The sequence below is a fragment of the Mesoplodon mirus genome (assembly GCF_964341445.2).
Source record: "Mesoplodon mirus genome assembly, chromosome: 7".
Taxonomy (NCBI): domain Eukaryota; kingdom Metazoa; phylum Chordata; class Mammalia; order Artiodactyla; family Ziphiidae; genus Mesoplodon; species Mesoplodon mirus.
Genome location: NC_138983.1, coordinates 87,177,046 through 87,191,452, shown reverse-complemented (window position 1 = coordinate 87,191,452; position 14,407 = coordinate 87,177,046). Strand labels below are relative to the sequence as shown.

Here is a 14,407-nt window from a genome sequence, read left to right as displayed (position 1 = left end):
GCTGTATGCGGGCCTCTCACTGTTGTGGCCTCTCCCGTTGCGGAGCACAGGCTCCGGATGCGCAGGCTCAGCGGCCATGGCTCACATGCCTTGCCGCTCCACGGCATGTGGGATCTTCCCGGACCGGGGCACGAACCCGTGTCCCCTGCATCGGCAGGCGGACTCTCAACCACTGCGCCACCAGGGAAGCCCTATACTTCTGGTTTCTGAAGTCAGTCAGATATGGGTCCCATTTCTGTCTTCATCAGTTATAATTTATTCTCTGATATATGCATACCAGAGCTGGCAGTGACAAACATTTTGCTTCTCCTTATAGGGTTCTGTGCATTTTAATAGAGGATCACAATATTTTAAGTAGAGCTGGGATGGGGTGGAAAGAAAGAGCAGGAAAACATGCTTTTAGGAAGGTCTGAAATACAAATCACATGGAGGTAACTGCTTGAGAGAAAACCACCCCTACCTGAGTATTGTCAATAAAGTAGCACAGGGAGGCAAACGAATCAGTTGTTCACTAAAAATGTTTTTCTTTAGAAGAATAAAATTCACAAGAAAGCCTCATTGCAAATAAAATATATTTGTTTTCCTAAAGGAAGATATTTGAAAAGTCGTAGTAAATACCTGCTTTGACCTTCTGTGTCCCTAGTGTTCTATCTCCACTAAGTTTTATGAACACTACATAGAGGAGGAGCCTGAGTCTCAAAGACCATAAGTAAGAGATGGATTCCAGAGCCTTTGCAAGGTCCATTATGCCCCATGACTTCCCATTGCTTGTGCTGTTCATCCAGATAGGTGCTTAGGATACCAGAATGAATACATCTCTTTCGAGAGGTTTTTAACAGACATTAGATACTAAACAAGTACAACACCTAACAAATAGAACAGAATGCTTTATTTAAAGCAGAAACAGAATAAATGCTCACCTAGTATCGTTTAAATCCCCTTTAAATTATTTTTTGAATGAACATGTTTATATTTGAGGGTATTTTCTTATTTTTTCCTAGTTCCCTTTACTTGCACCTCCTTTCTTTTTCTCTTTTCCCAACTGAAACGTTTATGGTTTCAAAAGTAACTACTTCTTGAAGAAAGTTTTCGCGTATACTAAGTGCTACCTAATGGAAGCCATAAGCATAGAGTCTGCTAGCATTTAGAGTGGTATAATACATAGCCAGGTTGAATCAAGTGGGAGAGAAGGTTAATCATTCTTTTAAACTGGCAGTGTTGCCGGAGGTGGATTAATATGCTTTTTGAATCTCTTATGTCCTGTAAGTCCCCTTGATCACAATCACTATGTTAATGGTTGAGGTTTTGAATTAGAGGTGTCTCCTGGGCTCAGCTGGGCCAAGTCCCTTCATCTCTCTGGCCATATTAGGTGATAGTTTTCTCATTTCAATACACGATCTATGTTAGAGGGAGTGTTGACTATACCAGACTTTCAACGTGAGCACCCAGAAAGTGGAAGAATCTCACTATTGGTGATTAATCATAACTCTTTTCATTGTGAATATAGTCCTTCCCTTAGGTAAGGCAGGAAGACCATGAAAAATAGAAAGTTCTCGGGTGTCTGTGGAAGCTGGAGTGCTCTCGACCTGTCAGCTCCCTGGCAGAGCAGGCTTCGTCCGGACACTAGAGAACAAAATGTGAAATTGGCACCAGCCAGCCTCTCCATTGCACAGGATATCCCTATTTAAATTTGACAACCAGGATATTTTACAATTTGAAATTCTTGTCATCTGGTTTTCTTTAGTTTTTTCTTTGGGTTGAAAAGACTGAGAAGCTTGTTAAAAAATCTGGAATTCTGATGGTGAGGCTTAACCAGATGTATTGAGTCATCAATCAGCAAACATTGACCAACGCTTACCATTCCCCCAGTTACTATACTAAGGACCCAGACACGTCTCAGGTAGTGGCCTTGCTCATTCACTGTATTTACAGTACTTTTTTCTAAATGTAACCAGAGCTCAGGTAAAGACAAGACATTGATTTGAGTCTGAAGTAAACAAAGCTGACTGGTCTGATCCCTTCAGTTTCCAGAATTATTTTGTTTCAGGTAGTAATTTTCCCAGACCAATAGAACAAAGTTCTATCGTCTATTTATTTAATATTTTATCACAATAGTCCTTGCCCCTTTGACCTCTAGTGAGGAAACTTGCATAAGAAACTGAAATATGCTTAGGTTCTATGGGTAAGTGCAGATAATGATATGAATGAAATTGAAAATGAAAGCCAAAGGTGGAAAAGGCAGTTCTGAATAGTTGAAGTAAGACAGAGGTATTTGAAAAATCAAGTAGAAAAGATACCATAAGGAATGGAGAGCTTTTGGAAGTTTTCTAATAGGTGAGGGGTTGGTACATCTTTTTTTTTTTTTTTTTTCCTTAATAACATGTCTGGCAGTTGTATGCCAGAGAAAGTTATAAGGGGGTTGACTATATGCATGAAGTCCAGTGAGAACACTGTTTCTGTAGGCCACTGACGATGTTCTGAGTGTACATTCTATAGTACTAGAAATTAAGTTAGGAAACAAAGGGTAATCTGATGTCATTTTAAATGAAATTTCACAAATGATTAGAGCTAAAAGGTGTCTTTTTTCACTCATCAGCCAACACGTTGAGCACGTACTATGGGGCAAACACTGTGCTTATGGGTAAGAGATAAAAGAAAAAGGCCAGAGGAACTCAAAAGAGAGTGTGAGAGATGCATGAACAACTCATTACAATCGAATAGGGATAAGCTATTAAATAAATAGATCATAAAAATATAAATTTGTAAAACAGAACTTGGAGTCAGTAACCCTTCTAGGGGATATTAAAGAGAATGCCAACAATGAGGGGTCTTGGAATTAGGTTTTGAACGTCAGTAGGAATGTTCCACGTGGAGAGAAGGTCGGGGCATACTAGGCAGAAGGAACACCCTGGACTTGAGAACCAACACAATATATGTAAGTGACTGTAAATGAGATTCTTTTTGACTAGAGCATAGGGTATAAGTTGCCAAATGGTAGAAAATAGAGTATAAAAGTTAGGCTGGAATGAAAGTATAAAGTGTCATAATTCTTAGGATGAAAGATAGGTGTTTTCTACAAAATGGGTTACTTATAAATATTTTAAAAATAGAGACCCGGGAGAGAGGAGCACGCCCGAGGAGCAGCCCCCGGACCGGAGCCTCGGGAGCCCGGGGCTGGTGAGTGAGTCCCGACGGGGTAGGTGTTGCGTCTGCAGGCCTGCAGGCGGTTGTGGAGCCTGCGGCCCTTGGAGAGCAGGGCTTGCGAGACCGCGGCTTGGAGAGCGGGGCTTGGCTTTGCCCGCCCCAGGGCCCGCGGTAGAGCCACCGGGAGGGTTTGACCGCTTCCCGGAGGTGGAGGGGCCGGGCTGGAGGACAGGGCTGGCTGCTCCGGATGGGGCTCCCCTGGGACTTGTGAGCTCCGGGTGTCCTGGTGGAGCAGGGTCCACAGGCTCGGCCGGGACGTGCCGCGTCCTCCCCTCCGTCCAACCCCGATCCTCCTCGTCCTCCCCCTCCTGTCGCCGTCTCGGCATCTCGCACGTGTGTCTCAAGGCGCGTCAGCACCTTGGTTGTCTACTGTAAGCGTCCGCCGCCCCCCTGGGTTGTGCCCTGTGGAGTCGCCCAGTGTAATCGGTGCAGGACGAGTCTGCAGGGCTTCTGTCCTGCTGCCTCGGGTGAGGAAGGAAGCGATGGGGCCTGAGAAGGGAGATGACTTGTCCTGGATCCTCACCGGGTGTGCACGTGGGGTCGCTCACAGGACTCCAAACTCCTAGGGCAGGTGTTCTGTCCACTTAAGGTCAGTTTTAATAAAAGATGTTTTTGAGCGTCGCACTTAAGTTTGTAAAGTTTGTACAAATCATTGCAAGACTGAAGCGTACCTGAGTGTGTCCCTTTATTCTGGGTATCCTGTGGATGTTCTGATCTAAGTTGTTAACAGACTGAGAAGAGGTAAACTATAAGCGTTTTTAAATTTCATATTTAATGACGGAGGTTTATTTTAATAGGATTCAATGTACACTCGCTACGGAAAAATAAAGTATCCCCTCAGGTACCAGAGTCACGTGGGAGTTACAGACCTGAGGGTGGTTGCTCCCTCCTTATTCTCACAGGCCCTTCTGAAGGTGAAAGGATGGGTCTCCCACAGGTGTCTCTTGTGGAGCGCGGGGCGGGTGCTCGTGCACCCCGAGCCGCTTCAGTCGTAGCTTCACTGCCTGCGTTTTCCTTCTCCAGGTCCGCCTCCACTGTCACAGTCCTGCACGTTGTTCCAAGAGCAGCGGAAAATGAATCAGCCTCTGGTGAGTTTTGCTGTTTATGTGTTTACCTGCTGCTGTTCTTTTGTGATAACACCTTGGGAGGCGAATAGTTCAAAAGTTAAAATGGGAAAGTAGGAGTAGGTAAAAGATGTGGTTAGACAAAGCGTAGAGGAGCAGGTCAGTACCAAGTGTTTCTGGCAAGTTCTACGTGTAGATCCCAGGATCCTCTTAGAGCCACAGTACAAGCCTCGTGTTCTTGACATTTGTGGCAAAACACCATCCCTTGCTTGACTTACATTGTCCTGCCGAAGCACTTTTGTTCTCGAGCGTTAAAAGGTTTCCTTGAGGATCCCGCTGTAGGCCGCAAGCCTTCCTGAGTGACAGCCCCTAACGTGTTGACGTTGGTGCCTTCCTTGTACTTCCTGTAAGCTGAGAGCGTGCTGTCCAGGGAGCACTCAGTACATATAACTTGTCTGTTCAGTAGAACACCGTTGTCACATAGGTACATTGTTTCCAGTGCTCAGTCGAGGGATGCAATGAGGATCATCTGGAAGAACAGCCTTGTCACCCTTCCAGTAAATTGCGCTCTTTGTCTCTTACAATCTCAGAGGGTCGCGTTACACACCATGCAGTGAGGTCTCTGGCAAAGATTCTTGTTTCCCAGCTGAATTGTATCGTGCAGCCTGCGGTCTTGGTTCTGCCCCTCCACGGAACCTGATCCGGTTGAGGTGACCTGGCATCCAGCATACAAAGCAGTGGAGATTTGCCAGTCGTCACCTCAGACCACTGTCGCCTTGCCATCTGCAGAGTCTGCTCTGTTGGTTTCTGTGACAGAGCTCTCCTTGCTGTCTTCCTGACTGATTCTTTCTTCCGCCCTCTTTGTGTGTTGTCTTTTCCCCCTTGGTTCATGACTCTTCAACCTGTCTGATCTCACCCTCTGGTGCTTTTCACCTCCAACTCTGTCAGTTCTCCCACCTGGACCAGATAGATGCCTCTGTCCAGCCACTTGCCAGCATCTCTATGGAGTTTGTCCAAAGGGCACCTCGGATTACTAGATCCAGTAGATCCAGAAACGATTATTTACAGCTCCCCTGCCCCTTGCCTTGTCCTGTTGTCCCTGGCGGCTCATCGTTGCATCATCCAGCCTGTCACCTGCCCAGAAAAATGAGTTCATTGTAAAGTCCTTCTCCATCCTGTTACCACGTTGTGGTGTGAGGCTTGTTAATGTCGTCTTCTGAATGGTTTTTATTCGTTCTCCTTCATCCCATACTTGCTACCATTAAAACAGCTTATCTGTTCATTCCTGTAGTTACAGAAACTTTTCTTCTGTGCCGCTACCTCTTTCGTCCAGCAGCTCAAGTGTATTCTCCACGCTGAGTATTTCTCCTAAAATATTAATCACAGCGTTTTGTCTGCATGTGGGAAGCACTTTAGAGGTTCCCTGGGTGACTGGACAAACGAGGTTGCCGTTCTGTGGAGCCATTAACCATCGAGCCCAGCACTGGGGGGAGGTCGTAACTCGCCGATGATGCGTTTGGATGGATCTGTGGGGTAAAATCCTGATCGGAGAGGCTTGGGAGAGAGGAGTGGGAGAACTGGGTTTGTTCTGGTCCCAGCTTTTTCAAGACATTTTGCTGTGACGGGGAAAATAGAAACTGGACAGTAGCTGGGGTAGGAGCTGAGGTCCGGGGAGGATGTTGTGTTGTGTTGTGTTGTGTTGTGATGGGAGAAATAACAGTGGGAATGATCCAGTAGATGCGTGTGGGGGAGGGGAGAGCTGCTGCCCGTGGTCCTGGAGTGGGGAGGGGATGGCAGAGCAGGGTTGCAGGTGGGGAAGCCCTCCGATGGCTTCTGTGTTCTCAGGGAAGCAGCTCCTCAGCTGAGGGTGAGGGTGAGGTTGGGGGTTTGAGGGGAGAGCAGAGCTCTGGGGCCCAGCTCCGTCGTGACCATCAGCACACAGTGCGTCCAGCTGGGAAGACTGTACTTGCCTTCCCTGCCTGAAAAGCCATCTCCTTTCTTAAATGTGGGAGTAATTACTCTTTGGGGAGCCTGTGTAATTACATGGGTGCTTCTCAGCTCAAAGCGAATTGAGTGCCAGTTCTGGCCATGGACATTTTCTTCTCTGCTGATGGAAGGGTCCCCAGAGGAAGTGTCCTGCTTGCCTGGCTCTTGGCCTCGAGGACCCTTCACACCATCTAGTGTTGTGTCTTTTATCTTTGACATAAGCATCAGATGTCTTCAGTTTCTGCATGTGATCTTAAGAAGCAATTCTCTGCTTCCAGGAGCTTCTGTGCTCCTCGGGAAAGGCACTTCACAGACCTAATTAGGGGAGAGGACGGGAATCCTGCCCGTCGATACGTAGGGAATGCCAGAGTGCTGACAAAGCAGAGCCTGCTTTTATTTATTTATTTATTCATTTAAATTTTTTATTTGTTTACTATTTAACTTATTCAGTTTTGGCTGCGTTGGGTCTCTGTTGCTGCGCGCGGGCTTTGTTCTCTAGTTGCGGCGAGTGGGCGGTACTCTTCGTGGTGGTGCGCGGGCTTCTCATTGCGGTGGCTTCTCTTATTGCGGAGCATGGCTTCTAGGCATGTGGGCTTCAGTAGTTGCGGGTCCCGGACTCAGTAGTTGTGGCATGCAGGCTCTAGAGTGCAGGCTCAGTAGTTGTGGCGCACGAGCTTAGTTGCTCCGCAGCACGTGGGATCTTCCCGGACCAGGATTCTAACCCGTGTGCCCACCATTGGCAGGTGGATTCTTAACCAGTGTGCCACCAGGGAAGTCCGAGAGCCTGGTTTTAAATGCATTGTCAGAGCACATGGCTCAGTGACTCGGGGAAGGGGGACGGCCCTCAAGTGCCCAGGACTTGGGTAGCTGCAGAGGTTGGCGAGGCTCTCAGAGCAGCGTGAGGTGGACTGGATGAGGCTCCTGAGGTGCTGGTAAGGACCTCCTTCCTTAGGATGTGGGCCTCCCGTCAGGAAGAGCGGGACGTGAAGGCAGGCAGACCCTGAGTTTGACTGAAGAGCCTCCCCTCTGTGCTGGTTTTGGTTTCTTCCTGTGGAGAAACTGAAACCTTGTAATTGGGACAGTGAGTCATCTGATCAAAAGATGTCATGTGTAGAGACTGTGGACGGCGTGAAACGCGGGGTTGGGTGCGGTGGGTCAAGTCAGGGGGACTCTGGGCTCCAGCGCGATGCCCGACAGGAAGGGGCGAGGCCGCGGCGTGTTCCCGCTCATCCTAGGCCCCAGTAAGCAGTATGGACGTTCCCTTGGGGTTTTTCTGAATCGTGAATGAGGTTGAGTATTTTCACGTGCTTAGAAGCCGTTTCTTCTTTTTAATTCGTAGACAGTCTTTAGAGCAGTTTTAGGGCTATAGGAGAACCAGAATCGAGCAGACCGCACTTTCCTATACCCGTCCCTCTGGGTTCCCTCCCTTGGTAACATCTCTGGCCTGTGTGGCGCGTCATCTCAGGGATGGATCGGCACTGACACCTAATTCTCCCCTGGAGTCTGTAGTCTCAAGGCTCACTCTCTGTGTCCTACTGTTCAGGTTTGGACAGGTGTGATGACCTGCAGCCACCACTGCAGTGCCACCCAGAACCATTTCACTGCCCGAAACATCCCTGGGGGCCACCTTCCCTACCAGTGCCCTACCAGAACATCCTACCAGTGCCCCCAAGCCCCCGACAGCTGCTGGTCTTGTTACTGTCTGTGTTTTTTTGCCCTTTTGAGAATGTCACGTAGTTGGAGTCCTTCATTCTGTGGTCTTTTCAGACTGGTGTCTTTCTGTTTTTATATGAAGGGCCTGTTCATGTCCACTGCCTGTCTTCCTGCCCCAATACTGTCTTGTTTTGTTTTGTTTTGTTCTGTTTTGTTTTCCTTGTCTTACTGGCTTTCAGAGTCGTCTTAAATGTTTCTAAATTTTTCCAGTTGGGGTCCTGTTAGTAAACATTGTTTTCCAAGGTTTATTGTCATTTTCCTGTATTTTCCAGCATTGCTATATAATTTATTACTTTTTTTTACTTTGAGAGGTTGAATACCATGCATTTCAAAAGCTTCTCAAAATCAGCACATTTGTGTGGATAAGATTCCTAGTTGAAGAGCACCCTCCTTGGTCATTACTGGGGTGCAGCTTCTTTGCGGGGGGGAGGAATGCATCGGTCTTGTGGTTCCCTTTCTGTTGGGTCTCAGTTCCCCTTTCTGGTTCTGGGCACTGCATCAGCCACTCTCCTGGGATAGGCCAGGCAGGTGGGGTCCTCACTTCCTGGCTCCAGAAGTTGTGTGTGTGTGAGAACACCTTTGTTTTTCCCTGAGGAGCAAGAGGACTCTTTTGGTTGGGGAGCGGCATCCTAGGACTGCAGCCCTTGGGCCCCCACTGTTCTGTGTCATTTGGGCCCCAGCCATGCGTGGGAGATCTCTGACACAGGGATGCAGCTGTTAAAGTCCTCTTGGGGTTGTGTCATTTACAATCCTCTGAGGAATACTCCTTTTCTTTAATGAAATTCCAGTGCTTAAGCTTTCTAGCCACTCATGAAAGGAATCTCAGAAAGGAAAGGAGACCGGTCCTCTCTGCCCCCAAGCAGGGGAGTGAGCCGACACTGTTAACCTAACAGTGAGAAAGTGGCTTGTGGGAAATGTGTAACCAGTTCTGAGTTCTGTGATTACAAGGCTGTCTGTGGCATCTTACTGTACCAAGGGGTCTTTTAAGACACATACATCATGGGTTGTTCCCTTGTGTTTTGAAACTAACCTAAAACCCCTAAATATTTGCAGTTCTGATTGCTTTCTTAATTTGTTATCCAGGTTTCCTGAAATCCATTTTCTTAAAGTTTAAAGTGCAAGAAGAGTGCAATTTTCTCATCTTCCTTTTACATAAAAGTGAATGTGGTCAAGCCGCTTAACCCATCACCAGATAGAAAATCATCTGGAACATTCACATTAATGCTCTTTTCAAGCAGGAACAGTGCGTATATTTTTATGCCCATTACCAGTGAAAACTATAATGTTTTCTTATTGTGCTGTTTTTTTCGCATCAGGCAAAATGACAAGCAATTAGAAAAGCCCCACAAATCACACATTTCGTGAAATTACAAATGCAAAACCGGAAAGTAGAATAAGGTGCACGTGATTCTACTTAGGCATTAAAATTAGAGTAGTTCATGGTCTGATCCCTCACTCTCTTGCATTTGGTAGTAACTTTCAGTGTGTGAACGAGTGGGCCCCCAGTCTTCATCCGGGCAGCCACAGATGTGGCCAGTGACACCTGAATGGAATATGCGCAGAGCTTCTGGAAGACTTGCTGTCGATTTCTGAGCCAGGCTTCTCGAGGCTGAGCCGAGGCAGTTCTGCACAGACGCTCGTCTGCCTTGGGCGGCAACCAACTCTTTCCCCCGGCCCCCCTCATCCCCCCACCTCCTGTGTCCTGTCAGCAGCTGGGCACCCTCAGCCTTCCCAGGCCAGCAAAGCCTGGGTCCCAGACATCTCTGCATCTGGAGCTGGGGGTCAGGTGACCTGGCATCTCAGGGGACCTTGCTAACAGAACCCATCCTGCCTCTTCGATTGTTCCACATAAAGAACTTTGATTTGCAGTCAATGTCAGGAGTTTGTTGCCATCTGAAACGGCCTCTGAGCTTGGCATGGTCTTTTCCTTAACCTCCTCCACACCATTCCTTAGTTACACTGTGGCACGTGGGGTCTCAGTGTCCTGACCAGGGATTGAACCCAGGTACCCTGCATTGTAAGGCAGATTCTTTAACCCTGGACCACCAGGGAAGTCCCTACCCTTATGTTTTAACAGTTTTGGAGGTCTTCACAGAGATCTTGGATGGATTCACCTAACATCACCAGGTAAACTTCGTTTCAAAAGTAGTGCACCTCATTCCTCAAAACTTTTAAAGTAGAACTATTATAAGATCCAGAAATTCCACTTCTGTGTATTTTTTCGGAAGAAAACAAAAACACTAGTTCAGAAAGACACATGCACCCCTATGTTCATTGAGCATTATTTATAATAGCCAGTGTATAGCAGCAACCTAAGTGTCCATCCATAGATGAATGGATAAAGAAGATGTGTCATATATACATATATATTTATATGTATACGTATATATATATATACACATATATATGTATATATATATAACTGTACACACACACACAATGGACTATTAGCCAGAAAAAAAGAAAAGAAGAAGAAGAATGAGGGGCTTTCCTGTGGATGCAGTGGTTAAGAATCCGCCTGCCAGTGCAGGGGAAATGGGTTCAAGCCCTGGTCCGGGAAGATCCCACATGCCACGGAGCAGCTAAGCCCGTGTGCCACAACTATTGAGCCACGCTCTAGAGCCTGTGAGCCACAACTACTGAACCCATGTACCACAGCTACTGAAGCCCGCTCACCTAGAGCCCATGCTCTGCAACAAGCTAAGCCACCGCAATTAGAAGGCCATGCACCGCAAGGAAGAGAAATCCCCGCTCGCCGCAACTAGAAAAGAGGCTGCGTGCCGCAACAAAAACCCAATGCAGCCAAAAGTAAAATAAATAAATTTTTAAAAATTAAAAAGAAATGAAATCTTGCCATTTTGTGGCAACGTGGATGGAGCTAGAGTGTATTATGCTAAGTGCAATATGTCAGAAAGACAAATACCGTATGATCTCATTTGTATGTGGACTCTAAAAAACAAAACAAATGAACTAATGTCACTAAACAGAAACAGACTCATAGGTACAGAGAACAAACAGGTGGTTGCCAGAAGAGGGTAGGTGGATGAGTGAAATAGGCGAGGGAGATTAAGAGGAACAGATAAGCAGTTAGAAAATAAATGAGTCATGGGAATGAACTATACAGCATGGGCAATACAGTCAATAGCATTATAACTTTGTACAGTGACGGATGGTAACTAGACCATAACTAGAGTTAATCTTGGTGATCATTTTCTAATGTACAGAAATATTGATATTATGCACCTGGAACTAACATAGTGTTGTAGGTCAGTTACACTTGAATTAAACTTTTTTAATTCAAACGAAAACAATCGTGTGCCTCGTTAACTAGAGATGCTTAGTCATACAGCAGTTCTCTAGAACGTATTCATCCTGTGTAACTGTAACTTTATACCCGTTGAACAACTCCCCATTCTCTCCTCCCCCACCCCTGACAATTTTTGGGTGACTCTTTTAGATACCTCACCTCATATAAGTGGAAACACACAGTTTTGTCCTTCTGTGACTGACTTATTTCACCTATCATAATGTGTTCTGTTTATATCCCCGTTGTCACAACTGGTAGGATTTCCTTCTAATAGGAAAGTCTGAATAATATCCTATGTATATACCCCATTTTCTTTATCCATTTCTCTGTGGATGAAAATTTGCATTTTTTTCCTACCTTGGCTCTGGTGAATAATGCTGTAATGACTATAGAGGTGCATGTATCTCTTCTAGATATTGATTTCCTTTTCTTTGAATATACAGGCTATATTATATTGTATTATATTCTATTACATTATATTCTATTACAGTTATTGTGCCTCCCGGATCTTGTGTTTTTCACAAATTGAAGGTTTGCGGCAACTCTTTGTTGAGCAAGTCTGTTGGCACTGTATTTCCAACAGTAGTTGCTCACTTCTTGTCTTTGGGTCATATTTTAGTAATTCTCACACTATTTCAAACCCTCCATCAGCAAAAAGGTTACTACTCGCCGAAGGCTCAGATGATGGTTAGCATTTTTTAGCAGTAAAGTATTTTTAATTTTCTTTTTGTTTCGGCTGTGCTGCACACCACATCACGTGGGATCTCAGTTCCCCGACCAGGGATCAAACCTGCGCCCCCTGTAGGAAGGCGGATTCTTAACCACTGGACCACCAGGGAAGTCCCTAAAGTATTTTGTTTTAACATCTTTATTGGAGTATAATTGCTTTACAGCGTTGTGTTACTTTCTGCTGTATAACAAAGTGAATCAGTTGTATGTATACCTGTATCCCCATATCCCCTCCATCTTGCGTCTCCCTCCCACCCTCCCTTTCCCACCCCTCTAGGTGGACACAGAGCACTGAGCTGATCTCCCTGTGCTATGCGGCTGCTTCCCACTAGCTATCGGTTTTACATTTGGTAGTGTACATGTGTCCATGCCACTGTCTCACTTCGTCCCAGCTTACCCTTCCTCCTCCCCGTGTCCTCAAGTGAATTCTCTATGTCTGCGTCTTTATTCCTGTCCTGCCACTAGGTTCATCAGAACCACTTTTTTTTTCCTTTGGTTTCCATCTCGCTTCGTCCCAGCTTACCCTTCCCCCTCCCCGTGTCCTCAAGTGCATTCTCTACGTCTGCATCTCTATTCCTGTCCTGCCACTAGGTTCATCAGAACCACTTTTTTTCCTTTGGATTCCATAAATATGTGTTAGCATACGGTATTTGTTTATCTTTTTCTGAGTTACTTCAGTCTGTTTCACAGACTCTAGGTCCATCCACCTCACTACAAATCGTTCAATTTCGTTTGTTTTTATGGCTCAGTCAAATTCCATGGTATATATGTGCCCCATCTTCTTTATCCATTCATCTGTCAGTGGACGCTTAAGTTGCTTCCATGTCCTGGCTATTGTAAATAGTGCTGCAGCGAACATTGTGGTACGTGTCTCTTTTTGAATTATGGACTTCTCAGCGTATATGCCCAGTAGTGGCATTGCTGGATCATATGGTAGTTCTATTGTTAGTTGGGTTTTTTTTGTATAAATTTATGTATTTTTATCTATTCATTATTTTTGGCTGTGTTGGGTCTTTGTTGCTGTACGCGGGCTTTCTCTAATTGCAGCAAGCAGGTGCTTCAGTGTTGTGGTGCGCGGGCTTCTCATTGCGGTGGCTTCTCTTGTTGTGGAGCGCGGGCTCTAGGCATGCGGGCTTCAGTAGTTGTGGCATGCGGGCTCAGTGGGTGTGTCTCGCGGGCTCTAGAGTGCAGACTCAGTAGTTGTGGCACACGGGCTTAGTTGCCCTGCGGCATGTGGGATCTTCCCGGACCAGGGCTCGAACCCATGTCCCATGCATTGGGAGGAGGATTGTTAAACACTGCACCACCAGGGAAGCCCTATTTTCAGTTTTTTAAGGAACCTCCATACTGTTCTCCGTAGTGGCTGTATCAATGTACATTCCCACCCACAGTGCAGGGGGAGGGTTCCCTTTTCTCCACACCCTCTCCAGCATTTATTGTTTGTAGATTTTTTGGTGATGGCCATGCTGAGTGGTGTGAGCTGATACCTCACCGTAGTTGTGATTTGCCTTTCTCTAATGGTTAGTGTCGTTGAGCATCCTTTCATGTGTTTGTTGGCAATCTTATATCTTCTTTGGAGAAATGTCCATTTAGGTCTTGTGTCCACTTTTGGATTGAGTTGTTTGTTTTTTTGATATTGAGCTGCGTGAGCCGCTTGTATATTTTGGAGATTAATCCTTTGTCAGTTGCTTCATTTACAACTATTTTCTCCCACTCTGAGAGTTGTTTTTTTGTCTTGTTTATGGTTTCCTTTCCTGTGGAAAAGCTTTTAAGTTTGAATAGGTCCCATTTGTTTATTTTTGTTTTTATTTCCATTTCTGTAGGGGGTGGGTCAAAAAGGATCTTGCTGTGATTTATGTCATAGAGTGTTCTGCCTGTGTTTTCCTCTATGAGTTAGACAGTGTCTGGCCTTACCTTTAGGTCTTCAATCCATTTTGAGTTTATTTTTGTGTTATGGTGTTAGGTAGTGTTCTCATTTCATTCTTTTACAGGTAGCTGTCCAGTTTTCCCAGCGCCACTTATTGAAGAGGCTGTCTTTTCTCCATTGTATATTCTTGCCTCCTTCATCAAAGCTAAGGTGACCATATGTGCGTGGGCTTATCTCTGGGCTTTCTATCCTGTTCCATTGATCTATATTTCTCTTCCCCAAAGTATATTTCAATAAAGGTATGTACATTGTTTGTTTAGACACAAGGCTGTCGCACACTTAACAGACTACAGTATAGTGTAAACAGAAGCTTTTCATGCATGGGTACACCAGATATTTCATGTGACTCGCTTTATGGCGGTATTGGCTTCATTGCAGTGTTCTGGAACTGAAGCTGCAGTGTCTCTGAGCTGGGCCTGTACACCCAGAAGTGGGATTGCTGGATCATATGGAAATTTTATTTAAAAGATTTTGAGA

At 45.8% G+C, this 14,407-nt stretch overlaps 1 protein-coding gene across 10 annotated transcripts in view; it reads left to right on the top strand.

Annotated features, from left to right (window-relative positions):
• LOC309807115 (uncharacterized protein) overlaps nucleotides 1–14,407 on the top strand; it is a 155,773-nt gene that overhangs the window by 36,295 nt on the left and 105,071 nt on the right. For 9 of the 10 annotated variants that reach the window (XR_014294515.1, XR_014294516.1, XR_014294517.1 and 6 more), the window contains exon 2: nucleotides 4,228–4,292. The exons of the other annotated variant lie outside the window; for it this stretch is intronic. The gene's annotated coding sequence lies outside the window, so the exon portion shown is untranslated. The remainder of the gene's footprint in view (nucleotides 1–4,227; nucleotides 4,293–14,407) is intronic. 10 annotated transcript variants of the gene reach the window in all.